General features: G+C 39.8%; 1 pseudogene across 1 annotated transcript; it reads right to left on the bottom strand.

The window, feature by feature from the left end:
* Positions 1 to 4,582: 4,582 nt before the first annotated feature.
* LOC308608746 (signal recognition particle 14 kDa protein-like) lies at positions 4,583 to 5,249 on the bottom strand (annotated as a pseudogene). The gene has a single exon. The product of its transcript is annotated as a signal recognition particle 14 kDa protein-like (transcript).
* Between the last annotated feature and the right edge of the window lie 8,187 nt (positions 5,250 to 13,436).

Genomic DNA, 13,436 nt, shown 5'->3' with positions numbered 1-13,436 from the left:
TGGGCTTCAGTAGTTGTGGCACGCAGGCTCAGTAGTTGTGGCTCAGGGGCTCTAGAGCACAGGCTCAGTAGTTGTGGCACATGGGCTTAGTTGCTCCATGGCATGTGGGATCTTCCCGGACCAGGGATCGAACCCATGTCTCCTGCATTGGCAGGTGGATTCTCAACCACTGTGCCACCAGGGAAGCCCTGAAATCAGTAACATTCGTATTTATCATCTGTTTTCATTATCTGTTGCTTCATGATAAACCATTCCAAAAGTCACTGGCTTAAACAACCATCATCTTATTACCACTCATGTTTCTGTAAGTTGACTGGACTCATATTGAGAGTTGTGCTCCATGTGATGCTGGCTTTGCACTGATTCTGAGGTTTAAATTTTTTTCATTTTTTTAGTTGAAGTATAGTTGATATACAATATGATGCCAGTTGATGGTGTACAGAATAGTTACTCACAATTTTTAAAGGTTATATTCCATTTATAGTTACTACAAAATACTGGCTATATTCCCTGTTTTGTACAATACATCCTTGTAGCTTTTTTTGTACATAGTAGTTTGTGCCTCTTAGTTCCCTACCCCTATCTTGTCCCTCCACCCTTCCCTCTCCCAACTGGTAACCACTAGTTTGTTCTCTATATCTGTGAGTCTGTTTCTTTTTTTGTTATATTCAGTAGTTTGTTGTATTTTTTAGATTCCACGTATAACTGATATCATAGAGTATTTGTCTTTCTCTGTCTGTCTTATTTCACTTAGCATAATGCCCTCCAAGTCCATCCATGTTGATGCAAATGACAAAATTTCATTCATTGTTATGGCTGAGTAGTATTCCATTCCCACCCGCCCCCACCTAGTTCTCTCCATATCTTTATCCATTCTTCTGTTGATGGACACTTAGGTTGCTTCCATATCTTGGCAATTGTAAATAATGCTGCTATGAACATTGATGTGCATGTATCTTTTTGAATTAGTGGGTTTTTTTTGTTGTTGTTGGTTTTTTTTTTTTTTTTGGACATATACCCAGGAGTGGAGTTGCTGGATCATACAGTAGCTCTATTTTTAGTTTTTTAAGGAACCTCCATACTGTTCTCCGCAGTGGCTGCACCAATTTACATTCTCACAAACAGTGTAGGAGGGCGCCATTTTTTCCACATCCTTGCCACCATTTGTTATTTGTGGTCTTTTTGATGATAGCCATTCTGACAGGTGTGAGGTGATATCTCATTGTGGTTTTAATTTGCATTTCTCTGTTGATTAACAATGTTGAGCATCTTTTCATGTCTCTGTTGGCCATCTGAATGTCCTCTTTGGAAAAATGTTTCTTCAGGTCTTCTGCCCATTTTTTTTTTTTTTTTTTTTTTTTTTTTGCGATACGCGGGCCTCTCACTGTTGTGGCCTCTCCCATTGCGGAACACAGGCTCCGGACGCGCAGGCTCAGCGGCCATGGCTCACGGGCCCAGCCGCTCCGCGGCATGTGGGATCTTCCCGGACCGGGGCACGAACCCGCGTCCCCTGCATCGGCAGGCGGACTCTCAACCACTGCGCCATCAGGGAAGCCCCTTCTGCCCATTTTTTAATCAGGTTGTTTTTTGATGTTGAGTTGTATGAGCTGATTGATTGATTGATTGATTTGGCTGCGCTGGGTCTTAGTTGCTGCATGTGGGATCTTTGTTGCCACGTGCAAGACCTTTGTTGCAGCATGCAGAATCTTTAGTCACGGCATGTGGGCTCTTAGTTGCAGCATGCAGGATCTAGTTCCCTGACTAGGGATTGAACCCAGGCCCCCTGCATTGGGAGCATGGAGTCTTAACCACTGGACCACTAGGGAAGTCCCTGATTATGTATTTTGAATATAAACCCTTATCGGTCATGTCATTTGCAAATATTTTCTCCCATTCAGTAGGCTGTCTTTTTGTTTTGTTGATGGTTTCCTTTGCTGTGCAAAATCTTTAAAATTTTTTGTAAGTTAAAGTATGACAGGGACTTCCTTGGTGGTGCAGTGGTTAATAATCTGCCTGCCAATGCAGGGGACATGGCTTCGATCCCTGGTCTGGGAAGATCCATCCCACATGCTGCGGGGCAACTAAGCCTGTGTGCCACAACTACTGAGCCAGTGCTCTAGAGCCCACGAGCCACAACTACTGAGCCCACATGCCATAACTACTGAAGCCCCCTGTGCCTAGAGCCTGTGCTCCACAACAAGAGAAGCCACTGCAATGAGAAGCCCGCGCACTGCAATGAAGAGTAGCCCCTGGTTGCTGCAACTAGAGAAAGCCCGTGCACAGCAACAAAAACCCAAAGCAGCCAGGAATAAATAAATAAATTTATTAAAAAGAAAAGTATGACACACATTCAGAAGAGGGCACAAATCCTAAGTGTACAGCTCACTGAAATTTTACAAAGTGAACCCATCTGTGTATTTTGTATCCAGATGAAGAAACAGAATGGGGGACTTCCCTGGTGGTCCAGTGGTTAAGACTCTGCACTTTCATTGCAGGGGGCATGGGTTTGATGCCTGGTCAGGGAACTAAGATCCCACATGCTGCACAGCGTGGCAAAAAAAAAAAAAAAAAAAGAATGGGACCAGCACTCCCCAAAGTCCTCCTTCAGGCTACTACTCCCCATAAGGGTAGCTGTTGTCTTGAATTCTAACACTATAGATTAGTTTCCCTTGTTCTGTGCATTAAATAAATTGAGTCATACCATAAGTTTTCAATTTTTTCTCCTACGTTTAATTCCCTGGAGTTATCCTTAACTTGTTAAGTATTTGGAGTAATAGTGGCACAACTCTGTGCTGGCGTTTGGGACAGAAACCAGTGCTTGGCACTTTTTTTCCAACCTGACTTAACTACTGAGGCCACAAGCAAAATACTTTTGCAAACTCACTGAGGCTAAGAGTGGGTAAGTGACTTACTGAAGTATAGTTGATTTACAGTGTTTCAGGTATACAGCAAAATGATTCAGTTACACACATGCATACGTATATGTATTCTTTTTCAGATTCTTTTCCATTATAGTTTATTACAGGATATTGAATATAGTTCCCTGTGCTATACAGTAGGACCTTGTTGTTTATCTATTTTATATATAGTAGTGTGTGTCTGCTAATCCCAAACTCCTAATTTATCCCCCCCGCCACCCTGGCCTTCCCATTTGGTATCCATAAGTTTGTTTTCCATGTCTGTGAATCTGTTTCTTTTTAACTTTTTATTTTATATTGGAGTGTAGCCGCTTAATGATATTATGATAGTTTCAGGTGCACAGCACAGTGACTCAGCCATACATATACATGTATCCATTCTCCCCCACACTCCCCTCCCATCCTGGCTGCCACATAACATTGAGCAGAGTTCCCTGTGTTATACAGTAGATCCTTGTTGGTTATCCATTTTAAATATAGCAGTGTGTACATGTTGATCCCAAACTCCCTAACTATCCCTTCCCCCCAGCCTTCCCCCAAGTAACCATAAGTTCATTCTCTAAGTCTGTGAGTCTGTTTCTGTTTTGTAAGTAAGTTCATTTGTATCGTTTCTTTTTAGATTCCACATATAACGGATATCCCACGATATTTCTCTTTCTCTGTCTGACTTACTTCACTCAGTATGACAATCTCTAGGTCCATCCATGTTGCTGCAAATGGCATTATTTCATTCTTTTTAATGCCTGAGTAATATTCCTTTGTATATATGTACCACATCTTCATTATCCATTCATCTGTCTGTGGACATTTAGGTTGCTTCCATGTCTTGGCTATTGTAAACAGTGCTGCAATGAACATTATGGCACATGTATCCTTTCGGACCATGTTTTTCTCTGGATATATGCCCAGGAGTGGGATTGCAAGGTCATATGGTAGTTCTATTTTTAGTTTTTTAAGGAACCTCCATACCGTTCTCCATAGTGGCTATACCAATTTACATTTCCAACAGTGTAGGAGGGTTCCCTTCTCTCCACACCCTATCCAGCATTTATTGTTTGTGGATTTTTTGATGATAGCCATTTTGACTGGTGTGAGGTGATATCTCATTGTAGTTTTGATTTTCATTTCTCTAATAATTAGTGATGTTGAACATCTTTTCATGTGCCTCTTGACCATCTGTATATCTTCTTTGGAGAAATGTCTATTTAGGTCTTCTGCCCATTTTTTGATTGGGTTGTTTGTTTTGATGATATTAAGCCTCATGAGCTGTTTGTAAATTTTGGAGACTAATCCCTTGTTGGCCACATCATTTGCAAATATTTTCTCCCAATCTGTAGGTTGTCTTTTCATTTTGTTTATGGTTTCCTTCTTCTTCTTTTTTTTTTTTAACTTGGAATCTTTATTCTTGATTTTGTAATAGGCTTATCCTTAGTTTGGTTAAGCAAACTCTCATTTGGCTATGAGAACTCATTCAAATTTGCTAAAGGAACTATGATGATAAAATTATACAGCAAGTTGGGAAAAATACCCATGAAATAACACAACTTTTTTATAAAGTTGTCAGGTTTCAATTCCAGTAACCCATAAGACAGGGCCTAAAGCCTATTCATAATCACATCATTCCAGAATGAGGAGCTATTGCCAGAAACTTTTTATGGAGTGGGAAAAGGAATAAAAGATCATCAGTGCTGATAAATACAGGTTTAATGATACAGTGCTCTTCACAGACGGCTACAGAGACCATAAACTATTATCCAGAAACATACAAACATACAACACAGACCACATAGCCAGATCTAAAATAAACTGGCTTCTTGTAACTACCCTGTAAACACTACAGCCCTTCTTCCATCCAAAAATGACCCTAATCTCACATGAAAACAGTTATTGTAGTGGAATCAGAAACCCAGCTCTGTGGCCAAAAGTAAAAACCAAAGGAAAAGTAACAATTCAGTGGTTAGCTGGTGAAAGCGGGAAATCTGGTGCCCTTCACTGCGCTGCTTTGCTCTTCTTACTCTTGCTCTTTTTGTCCCTCTTCTTCAGCCCATCCATGTTAGCTCTCAATAGGTTTGAATAAGCCATCTGAAACTTACTTCTTTGGAGCTCACCACAGTGCTGATCTTCTTTTTCTCATCAGTAGCTCTTAACAGACACTTGTAATCTGAGGGCTCAAAGCCCTCCACAGAACCCTTCCTTGCAATGGGTTTAGTTCGACCATCATACTTCTTCAGGGTGATGAACACGCTGCCCGACAACCAGCACTTCTGGAGGAACCTGGTCAGTTCCGACAGGAACTGCTCACTCTCCAGCAGCACCATCCTGACGCTGGTGGCTCCACTCTGTCAGCATAAGCCCTTATGGTTTCCTTTGCTGTGCAAAAACTTTTGAGTTTAATTAGGTCCCATTTGTTTATTTTTGTTTTCATTTCCATTATCCTGGGAGGTGGATTGAAAAAGATATTGCTGAGGTTTATGTCAGAGAGTGTTCTGTCTATGTTTTCCTCTAGGAGTTTTATAGTGTCCGGTCTCACATTTAGGTCTTTAATCCATTTTGAGCTTATTTTTATATATGGTGTTAAAGAATGATCTAATTTCATTTTTTTTACATGTAGCTGTCCAGTTTTCCCAGCACCATTTGTTGAAGAGACTCTTTCCTCCATTGTGTAGTCTTGCCTCCTTTGTCATAGATGAATTGACCATAGGTGCATGGGTTTATTTCTGGGCTTTCTATCCTATTCCATTGATCTATATTTCTATTTTTGTGCCGGTACCATACTGTTTTGATGACTATAGCTTTGTAGTACTGTCTGAAGTCAGGGATGCTGATTCCTCCAGCTCCGTTTTTCTTTCTCAAGATTGCTTTGGTTATTCAGGGTCTTTTGTGTCTCCATACAAATTTTAAGACTTCTTGTACCAGTTCTGTGAAAAATGCCATTGGTAGTTTGATAGGGATTGCATTGAATCTGTAGATTGCCTTGGGTAGTATAGTCACTTTGACAATATTGATTCTTCCAATCCACGAACATGGTATATATTTCCATTTGTTTGTGTCTTCTTTGATTTCTTTCATCAGCTTCTTATAGTTTTTTAAAGTACATGTTTTGTCTCCTTAGATAGGTTTATTCTTAGGCATTTTATTCTTTTTGTTGCAATGGTAAATGGGATTGTTTCCTTAATTTCTCCTTCTGATCTTTCATTGTTAGTGTATAGAAATGCAAGATTTCTTTGTATTAATTTTGTAACCTGCAACTTTACCAAATTCATTGATGAGCTCTAGTAGTTTTCTGGTAGCATCTGTAGGATTTTCTATGTATAGTATCATGTCATCTGCAAACAGTGGCAGTTTAACTTCTTCTTTTCCAATTTGGATTCCTTTTATTTCTTTTTCTTCTCTGATTGATATAGCTAGGACTTCCAGAACTATGTTGAAAGTGGCGAGAGTGGGTGGACATCCTTGTCTTGTTCCTGATCTTAGAGGAAACGTTTTCAGTTTTCACCACTGAGTATGATGTTAGCTGTAGGTTTGTTGTATATGGCCTTTATTATGTTGAGGTATGTTTCCTCTATGCCCACTTTCTGGAAAGTGGGTTTTTTTTTTTGCGGTATGCGGGCCTCTCACTGTTGTGGCCTCTCCCGTTACGAAGCACAGGCTCCGGACGTGCAGGCTCATCGGCCATGGCTCATGGGCCTAGCCGCTCCGTGGCATGTGGGATCTTCCCGGACCGGGGCACGAACCCGTGTCCCCTGCATTGGCAGGCGGACTCTCAACCACTGCGCCACCAGGGAAGCCCCCTGGAGAGTTTTTATCATAAATGGGAGCTTTTTCTGCATCTATTGAGATGATCTTTATTCTTCAGTTTGTTGATGTGGTGTATCACACTGATTGACTTGCTGATACTGAAAAATCATTGCATCCCTGGGATAAATCCCACTTGATCATGGTGTATGATCCTTTTAATGTATTGTTGGGTTTGGATTGCTAGTATTTTGTTGAGGATTTTTGCATCTATGTTCATCAGTGATATTGGCCTGTAGTTTTCTTTTTTTGTGGTATTTTTGTCTGGGTTTGGTATCAGGGTTATGGTGGCCTCATAGAATGGGTTTGGGAGTTTTCCTTCCTCTGCAATTTTTGGAACAGTTTCAGAAGGATAGGTGTTAGCTCTTCTCTAAATGTTTGATAGAATTTGCCTATGAAACCATCAAGTCCCGGGCTTTTGTTTGTTGGAAGATTTTTAATCACAGTTTCAATTTCAGTGCTTGTGATTGGTCTGTTCATATATTCTCTTTCTTCCTGGTTCAGTCTTTGGAGACTGTACCTTTCTAAGAATTTGTCCATTTCTTCCAACTTGTCCATTTTATTGACATATAGTTGCTTGTAATAGTCTCTTATGATCTTTTGTATTTCTGTGGTGTCAGTTGTAACTTCTTCTTTTTCATTTCTAATTTTATTGATTTGAGTCCTCTCCCTTTCTTCATGAGTCTGGATAAAGGGTTTTTTTTTGGCTGCATTGGGTCTTCATTGCTGTGTGCGGGCTTTCTCTAGTTGTGGCGAGCGGGGGCTACTCTTTGTTGCAGTGCATGGGCTTCTCATTGCGGTGGCTTCTCTTGTTGCGGAGCACAGGCTCTAGGCGCGCGGGGCTTCAGTAGTTGTGGCTCGTGGGCTAGAGCGCAGGCTCAGTAGTTGTAGCACATGGGCTTAGTTGCTCTGCAGCATGTGGGATCTTCCCGGACCAGGGCTCGAACCTGTGTCCCCTGCATCGGCAGGTGGATTCTTTTTTTTTTTTTTTTTACATCTTTATTGGAGTATAATTGCTTAACAGTGGTGTCTTAGTTTCTGCTTTATAACAAAGTGAATCAGTTATACATATACGTATGTTCCCATATCCCCTCCCTCTTGCGTATCCTTCCCACCCTCCCTATCCCACCCCTCCAGGCAGTCACAAAGCACCGAGCTGATCTCCCTGTGCTATGCAGCTGCTTCCCACTAGCTATCTACCTTACATTTGGTAGTGTATATATGTCCATGCCTCTCTTTCGCTTTGTCACAGCTTACCCTTCCCCCTCCCCATATCCTCAAGTCCATTCTCAAGTAGGTCTGTGTCTTTATTCCTGTCTTACCCCTAGGTTCTTCATGACATTTTTCTTCTTCTTAAATTCCATATATATGTGTTGGCATATGGTATTTGTCTTTCTCTTTCTGACTTATTTCACTCTGTATGACAGACTCTAGGTCTATCCACCTCATTACAAATAGCTCAATTTCGTTTCTTTTTATGGCTGAGTAATATTCCATTGTATATATGTGCCACATCTTCTTTATCCATTCATCGGATGATGGACACTTAGGTTGTTTCCATCTCCGGGCTACTGTAAATAGAGCTGAAATGAACATTTTGGTACATGACTCTTTTTGAATTATGGTTTTCTCAGGGTACATGCCCAGTAGTGGGATTGCTGGGTCATATGGTAGTTCTATTTTTAGTTTTTTAAGGAACTTCCATACTGTTCTTCATAGTGGCTGTACCAATTCACATTCCCACCAACAGTGCAAGAGTGTTCCCTTTTCTCCACACCCTCTCCAGCATTTATTGTTTCTAGATTTTTTTGATGATGGTCATTCTGACTGGTGTGAGATGATATCTCATTGTAGTTTGGATTTGCATTTCTCTAATGATTAATGATGTTGAACATTCTTTCATGTGTTTGTTGGCAGTCCGTATATCTTTGGAGAAATGTCTATTTAGGTCTTCTGCCCATTTTTGGATTGGGTTGTTTGTTTTTTTTGTTATTGAGCTGCATGAGCTGCTTATAAATTTTGGAGATTAATCCTTTGTCAGTTGCTTCATTTGCAAATAATTTCTCCCATTCTGAGGGTTGTCTATTGGTCTTGTTTATGGTTTCCTTTGCTGTGCAAAAGCTTTTAAGTTTCATTAGGTCCCATGGGTTTATTTTTGTCTTTATTTCCATTTCTGTAGGAGGTGGGTCCAAAAGGATCTTGCTGTGATTGATGTCATAGAGTGTTCTGCCTATGTTTTCCTCTAAGAGTTTGATAGTGTCTGGCCTTACATTTAGGTCTTTAATCCATTTTGAGCTTATTTTGGTGTATGGTGTTAGGGAGTGATCTAATCTCATACTTTTACATGTCCCTGTCCAGTTTTCCCAGCACCAGTTATTGAAGAGGCTGTCCTTTCTCCACTGTACATTCCTGCATCCTTTATCAAAGATAACGGGACCATATGTGTGTGGGTTTATCTCTGGGCTTTCTATCCTGTTCCATTGATCTATCTTTCTGTTTTTGTGCCAGTACCATACTGTCTTGATTACTGTAGCTTTATAGTATAGTCTGAAGTCAGGGAGCCTGATTCTTCCAGCTCCATTTTTCGTTCTCAAGATTGCTTTGGCTATTCGGGGTCTTTTGTGTTTCCATACAAATCGTGAAATTTTTTGTTCTAGTTCTATGAAAAATGCCAGTGGTAGTTTGATAGGGATTGCATTGAATCTGTAGATTGCTTTGGGTAGTAGAGTCATTTTCACAATGTTGATTCTTCCAATCCAAGAACATGGTATATCTCTCCATCTATTTGTATCATCTTTAATTTCTTCCATCAGTGTCTTATAATTTTCTGCATACAGGTCTTTTGTCTCCTTAGGTAGGTTTATTCCTAGATATTTTATTCCTTTTGTTGCAGTGGTAAATGGGAGTGTTTTCTTGATTTCACTTTCAGATATTTTGTAATTAGTATATAGGAATGCCAGAGATTTCTGTGCATTAATTTTGTATCCTGCTACTTTACCAAATTCATTGATTAGCTCTAGTAGTTTTCTGGTAGCATCTTTAGGATTCTCTATGTATAGTATCATGTCATCTGCAAACAGTGACAGCTTTACTTCTTTTCTGATTTGGAGTCCTTTTATTTCCTTTTCTTCTCTGATTGCTGTGGCTAAAACTTCCAGAACTATGTTGAATAAGAGTGGTGAGAGTGGGCAACCTTGTCTTGTTCCTGGTCTCAGTGGAAATGGTTTCAGTTTTTCACCATTGAGGACGATGTTGGCTGTGGGTTTGTCATATATGGCCTTTATTATGTTGAGGAAGGTTCCCTGTATGCCTACTTTCTGCAGGGTTTTTATCATAAACGGTGTTGAATTTTGTCGAAAGCTTTCTCTGCATCTATTGAGATGATCATATGGTTTTTCTCCTTCAATTTGTTAATATGGTGTATCCCATTGATTGATTTGCGTATATTGAAGAATCCTTGCATTCCTGGAATAAACCCCACTTGATCATGGTGTATGATCCTTTTAATGTGCTGTTGGATTCTGTTCGCTAGTATTTTGTTGAGAATTTTTGCATCTATGTTCATCAGTGATATTGGCCTGTAGTTTTCTTTCTTTGTGACATCCTTGTCTGGTTTTGGTATCAAGGTGATGGTGGCCTCGTAGAATGAGTTTGGGAGTGTTCCTCCCTCTGCTATATTTTGGAAGAGTTTGAGAAGGATAGGTGTTAGCTCTTCTCTAAATGTTTGATAGAATTCGCCTGTGACGCCATCTGGTCGTGGGCTTTTGTTTGTTGGAAGATTTTTTATCACAGTTTCAATTTCAATGCTTGTGATTGGTCTGTTCATATTTTCTATTTCTTCCTGATTCAGTCTTGGCAGGTTGTGCATTTCTAATAATTTGTCCATTTCTTCCAAGTTGTCCATTTTATTGGCATAGAGTTGCTTGTAGTAATCTCTCATGATCTTTTGTATTTCTGCAGTGTCAGTTGTTACTTCTCCTTTTTCATTTCTAATTCTATTGATTTGAGTCTTCTTCCTTTTTTTCTTGATGAGTCTGGCTAATGGTTTATCAATTTTGTTTATCTTCTCAAAGAACCAGCTTTTAGTTTTATTGATCTTTGCTATTGTTTCCTTCATTTCTTTTTCATTTATTTCTGATCAGATTTTTATGATTTCTTTCCTTCTGCTAACTTTGGGGTGTTTTTGTTCTTCTTTCTCTAATTGCTTTAGGTGCAAGGTTAGGTTGTTTATTCAAGATGTTTCCTGTTTCTTAAGGTGGGATTGTATTGTTATAAATTTCCCTCTTAGAACTGCTTTTGCTGCGTCCCATAGGTTTTGGGTCGTCGTGTCTCCATTGTCATTTGTTTCTAGGTATTTTTTGATTTCCTCTTTGATTTCTTCAGTGATCACTTCGTTATTATGTAGTGTATTGTTTAGCCTCCATGTGTTTGCATTTTTTACAGATCTTTTCCTGTAATTGATATCTAGTCTCATAGCATTGTCATAGGAAAAGATACTTGATACAATTTCAATTTTCTTAAATTTACCAAGGCTTGATTTGTGACCCAAGATATGATCTATCTTGGAGAATGTTCCATGAGCACTTGAGAAAAATGTGTATTCTGTTGTTTTTGGATGGAATGTCCTATAAATATCAATGAAGTCCATCTTGTTTAATGTATCATTTAAGGCTTGTGTTTCCTTATTTATTTTCATTTTGGATGATCTGTCCTTTGGTGAAAGTGGGGTGTTAAAGTCACCTACTATGAATGTATTACTGTCGATTTCCCCTTTTATGCTGTTAGTATTTGCCTTATGTATTGAGGTGCTCCTATGTTGGATGCATAAATGTTTACAATTGTTATATCTTCTTCTTGGATCGATCCCTTGATCATTATGTAGTGTCCTTCTTTGTCTCTTCTAGTAGTCTTTATTTTAAAGTCTATTTTGTCTGATATGAGAATTGCTACTCCAGCTTTCTTTTGGTTTCCATTCGCATGGAATATCTTTTTCCATCCCCTTACTTTCAGTCTGTATGTGTCTCTAGGTCTGAAGTGGGTCTCTTGTAGACAGCATATATATGGGTCTTGTTTTTGTATCCATTCGGCCAATCTGTGTCTTTTGGTGGGAGCATTTAGTCCATTTACATTTAAGGTAGTTATCGGTATGTATGTTCCTATTCCCATTTTCTTAATTGTTTTGGGTTCGTTATTGTAGGTCTTTTCCTTCTGTTGTGTTTCTTGCCTAGAGAAGTTCCTTTAGCATTTGTTGTAAAGCTGGTTTGGTGGTGCTGAACTCTCTCAGCTTTTGCTTGTCTGTAAAGGTTTTAATTTCTCCATCAAATCTGAATGAGATCCTTGCTGGGTAGAGTAATCTTGGTTGCAGGTTTTTCTCCTTCATCACTTTAAATATGTCCTGCCAGTCCCTTCTGGCTTGCAGAGTTTCTGCTGAAAGATCAGCTGTTAACCTTATGGGGATTCCCTTGTGTGTTATTTGTTGTTTTTCCCTTGCTGCTTTTAATATGTTTTCTTTGTATTTAATTTTTGACAGTTTGATTAATATGTGTCTTGGCGTATTTCTGCTTGGATTTATCCTGTATGGGACTCTCTGTGCCTCCTGGACTTGATTAACTATTTCCTTTCCCATATTAGGGAAGTTTTCAACTATAATCTCTTCAAATATTTTCTCAGTCCCTTTCTTTTTCTCTTCTTCTTCTGGAACCCCTTTAATTCGAATGTTGGTGCGTTTAATGTTGTCCCAGAGTTCTCTGAGACTGTCCTCAGTTCTTTTCATTCTTTTTTCTTTCTTCTGCTCTGCAGTAGTTATTTCCACTATTTTATCTTCCAAGTCACTTATCCGTTCTTCTGCTTCAGTTATTCTGCTATTGATCCCATCTAGAGTATTTTTCATTTCATTTATTGTGTTTCTAATCATTGCTTGATTCATCTTTAGTTCTTCTAGGTCCTTGTTAACTGTTTCTTGCATTTTGTCTATTCTATTTCCAAGATTTTGGATCATCTTTACTATCATTATTCTGAATTCTTTTTCAGGTAGACTGCCTATTTCCTCTTCATTTGTTAGGTCTGGTGGGTTTTTATCTTGCTCCTTCTCCTGTGTGTTTTTCTGTCTTCTCATTTTGCTTATCTTACTGTGTTTGGCGTCTCCTTTTTGCAGGCTGCAGGTTCATAGTTCCCGTTGTTTTGGGTGTCTGTCCCCAGTGGCTAAGGTTGGTTCAGTGGGTTGTGTAGGCTTCCTGGTGGAGGGGACTAGTGCCTGTGTTCTGGTGGATGAGGCTGGATCTTGTCTTTCTGGTGGGCAGGTCCACATCTGGTGGTGTGTTTTGGGGTGTCTGTGGACTTTTTATGATTTGAGGCAGCCTCTCTGCTAATGGGTTGTGTTCCTGTCTTGCTAGTTGTTTGGCATAGGGTGTCCAGCACTGTAGCTTGCTGGTCGTTGAGTGAAGCTGGGTGCTGGTGTTGAGATGGAGATCTCTGGGAGATATTATGTGGAACTGGGAGGTCTCTTGTGGACCAGTGTCCTGAAGTTGGCTCTCCCACCTCAGAGGCACAGCACTGACTCCTGGCTCCTCAATTTGGGATGATTCGTTGTCTATTCAGGTATTCCACCGATGCAGGGTACATCAACTTGATTGTGGAGCTTTAATCCGCTGCTTCTGAGGCTGCTGGGAGAGGTTTCCCTTTCTCTTCTTTGTTCTCACAGCTCCCGGGTCTCAGCTTTGGATT

Source organism: Mesoplodon bidens (assembly GCF_964165515.1).
Source record: "Mesoplodon bidens genome assembly, chromosome: X".
NCBI lineage: Eukaryota > Metazoa > Chordata > Mammalia > Artiodactyla > Ziphiidae > Mesoplodon > Mesoplodon bidens.
This window is presented reverse-complemented; position numbering and strand designations above follow the sequence as displayed.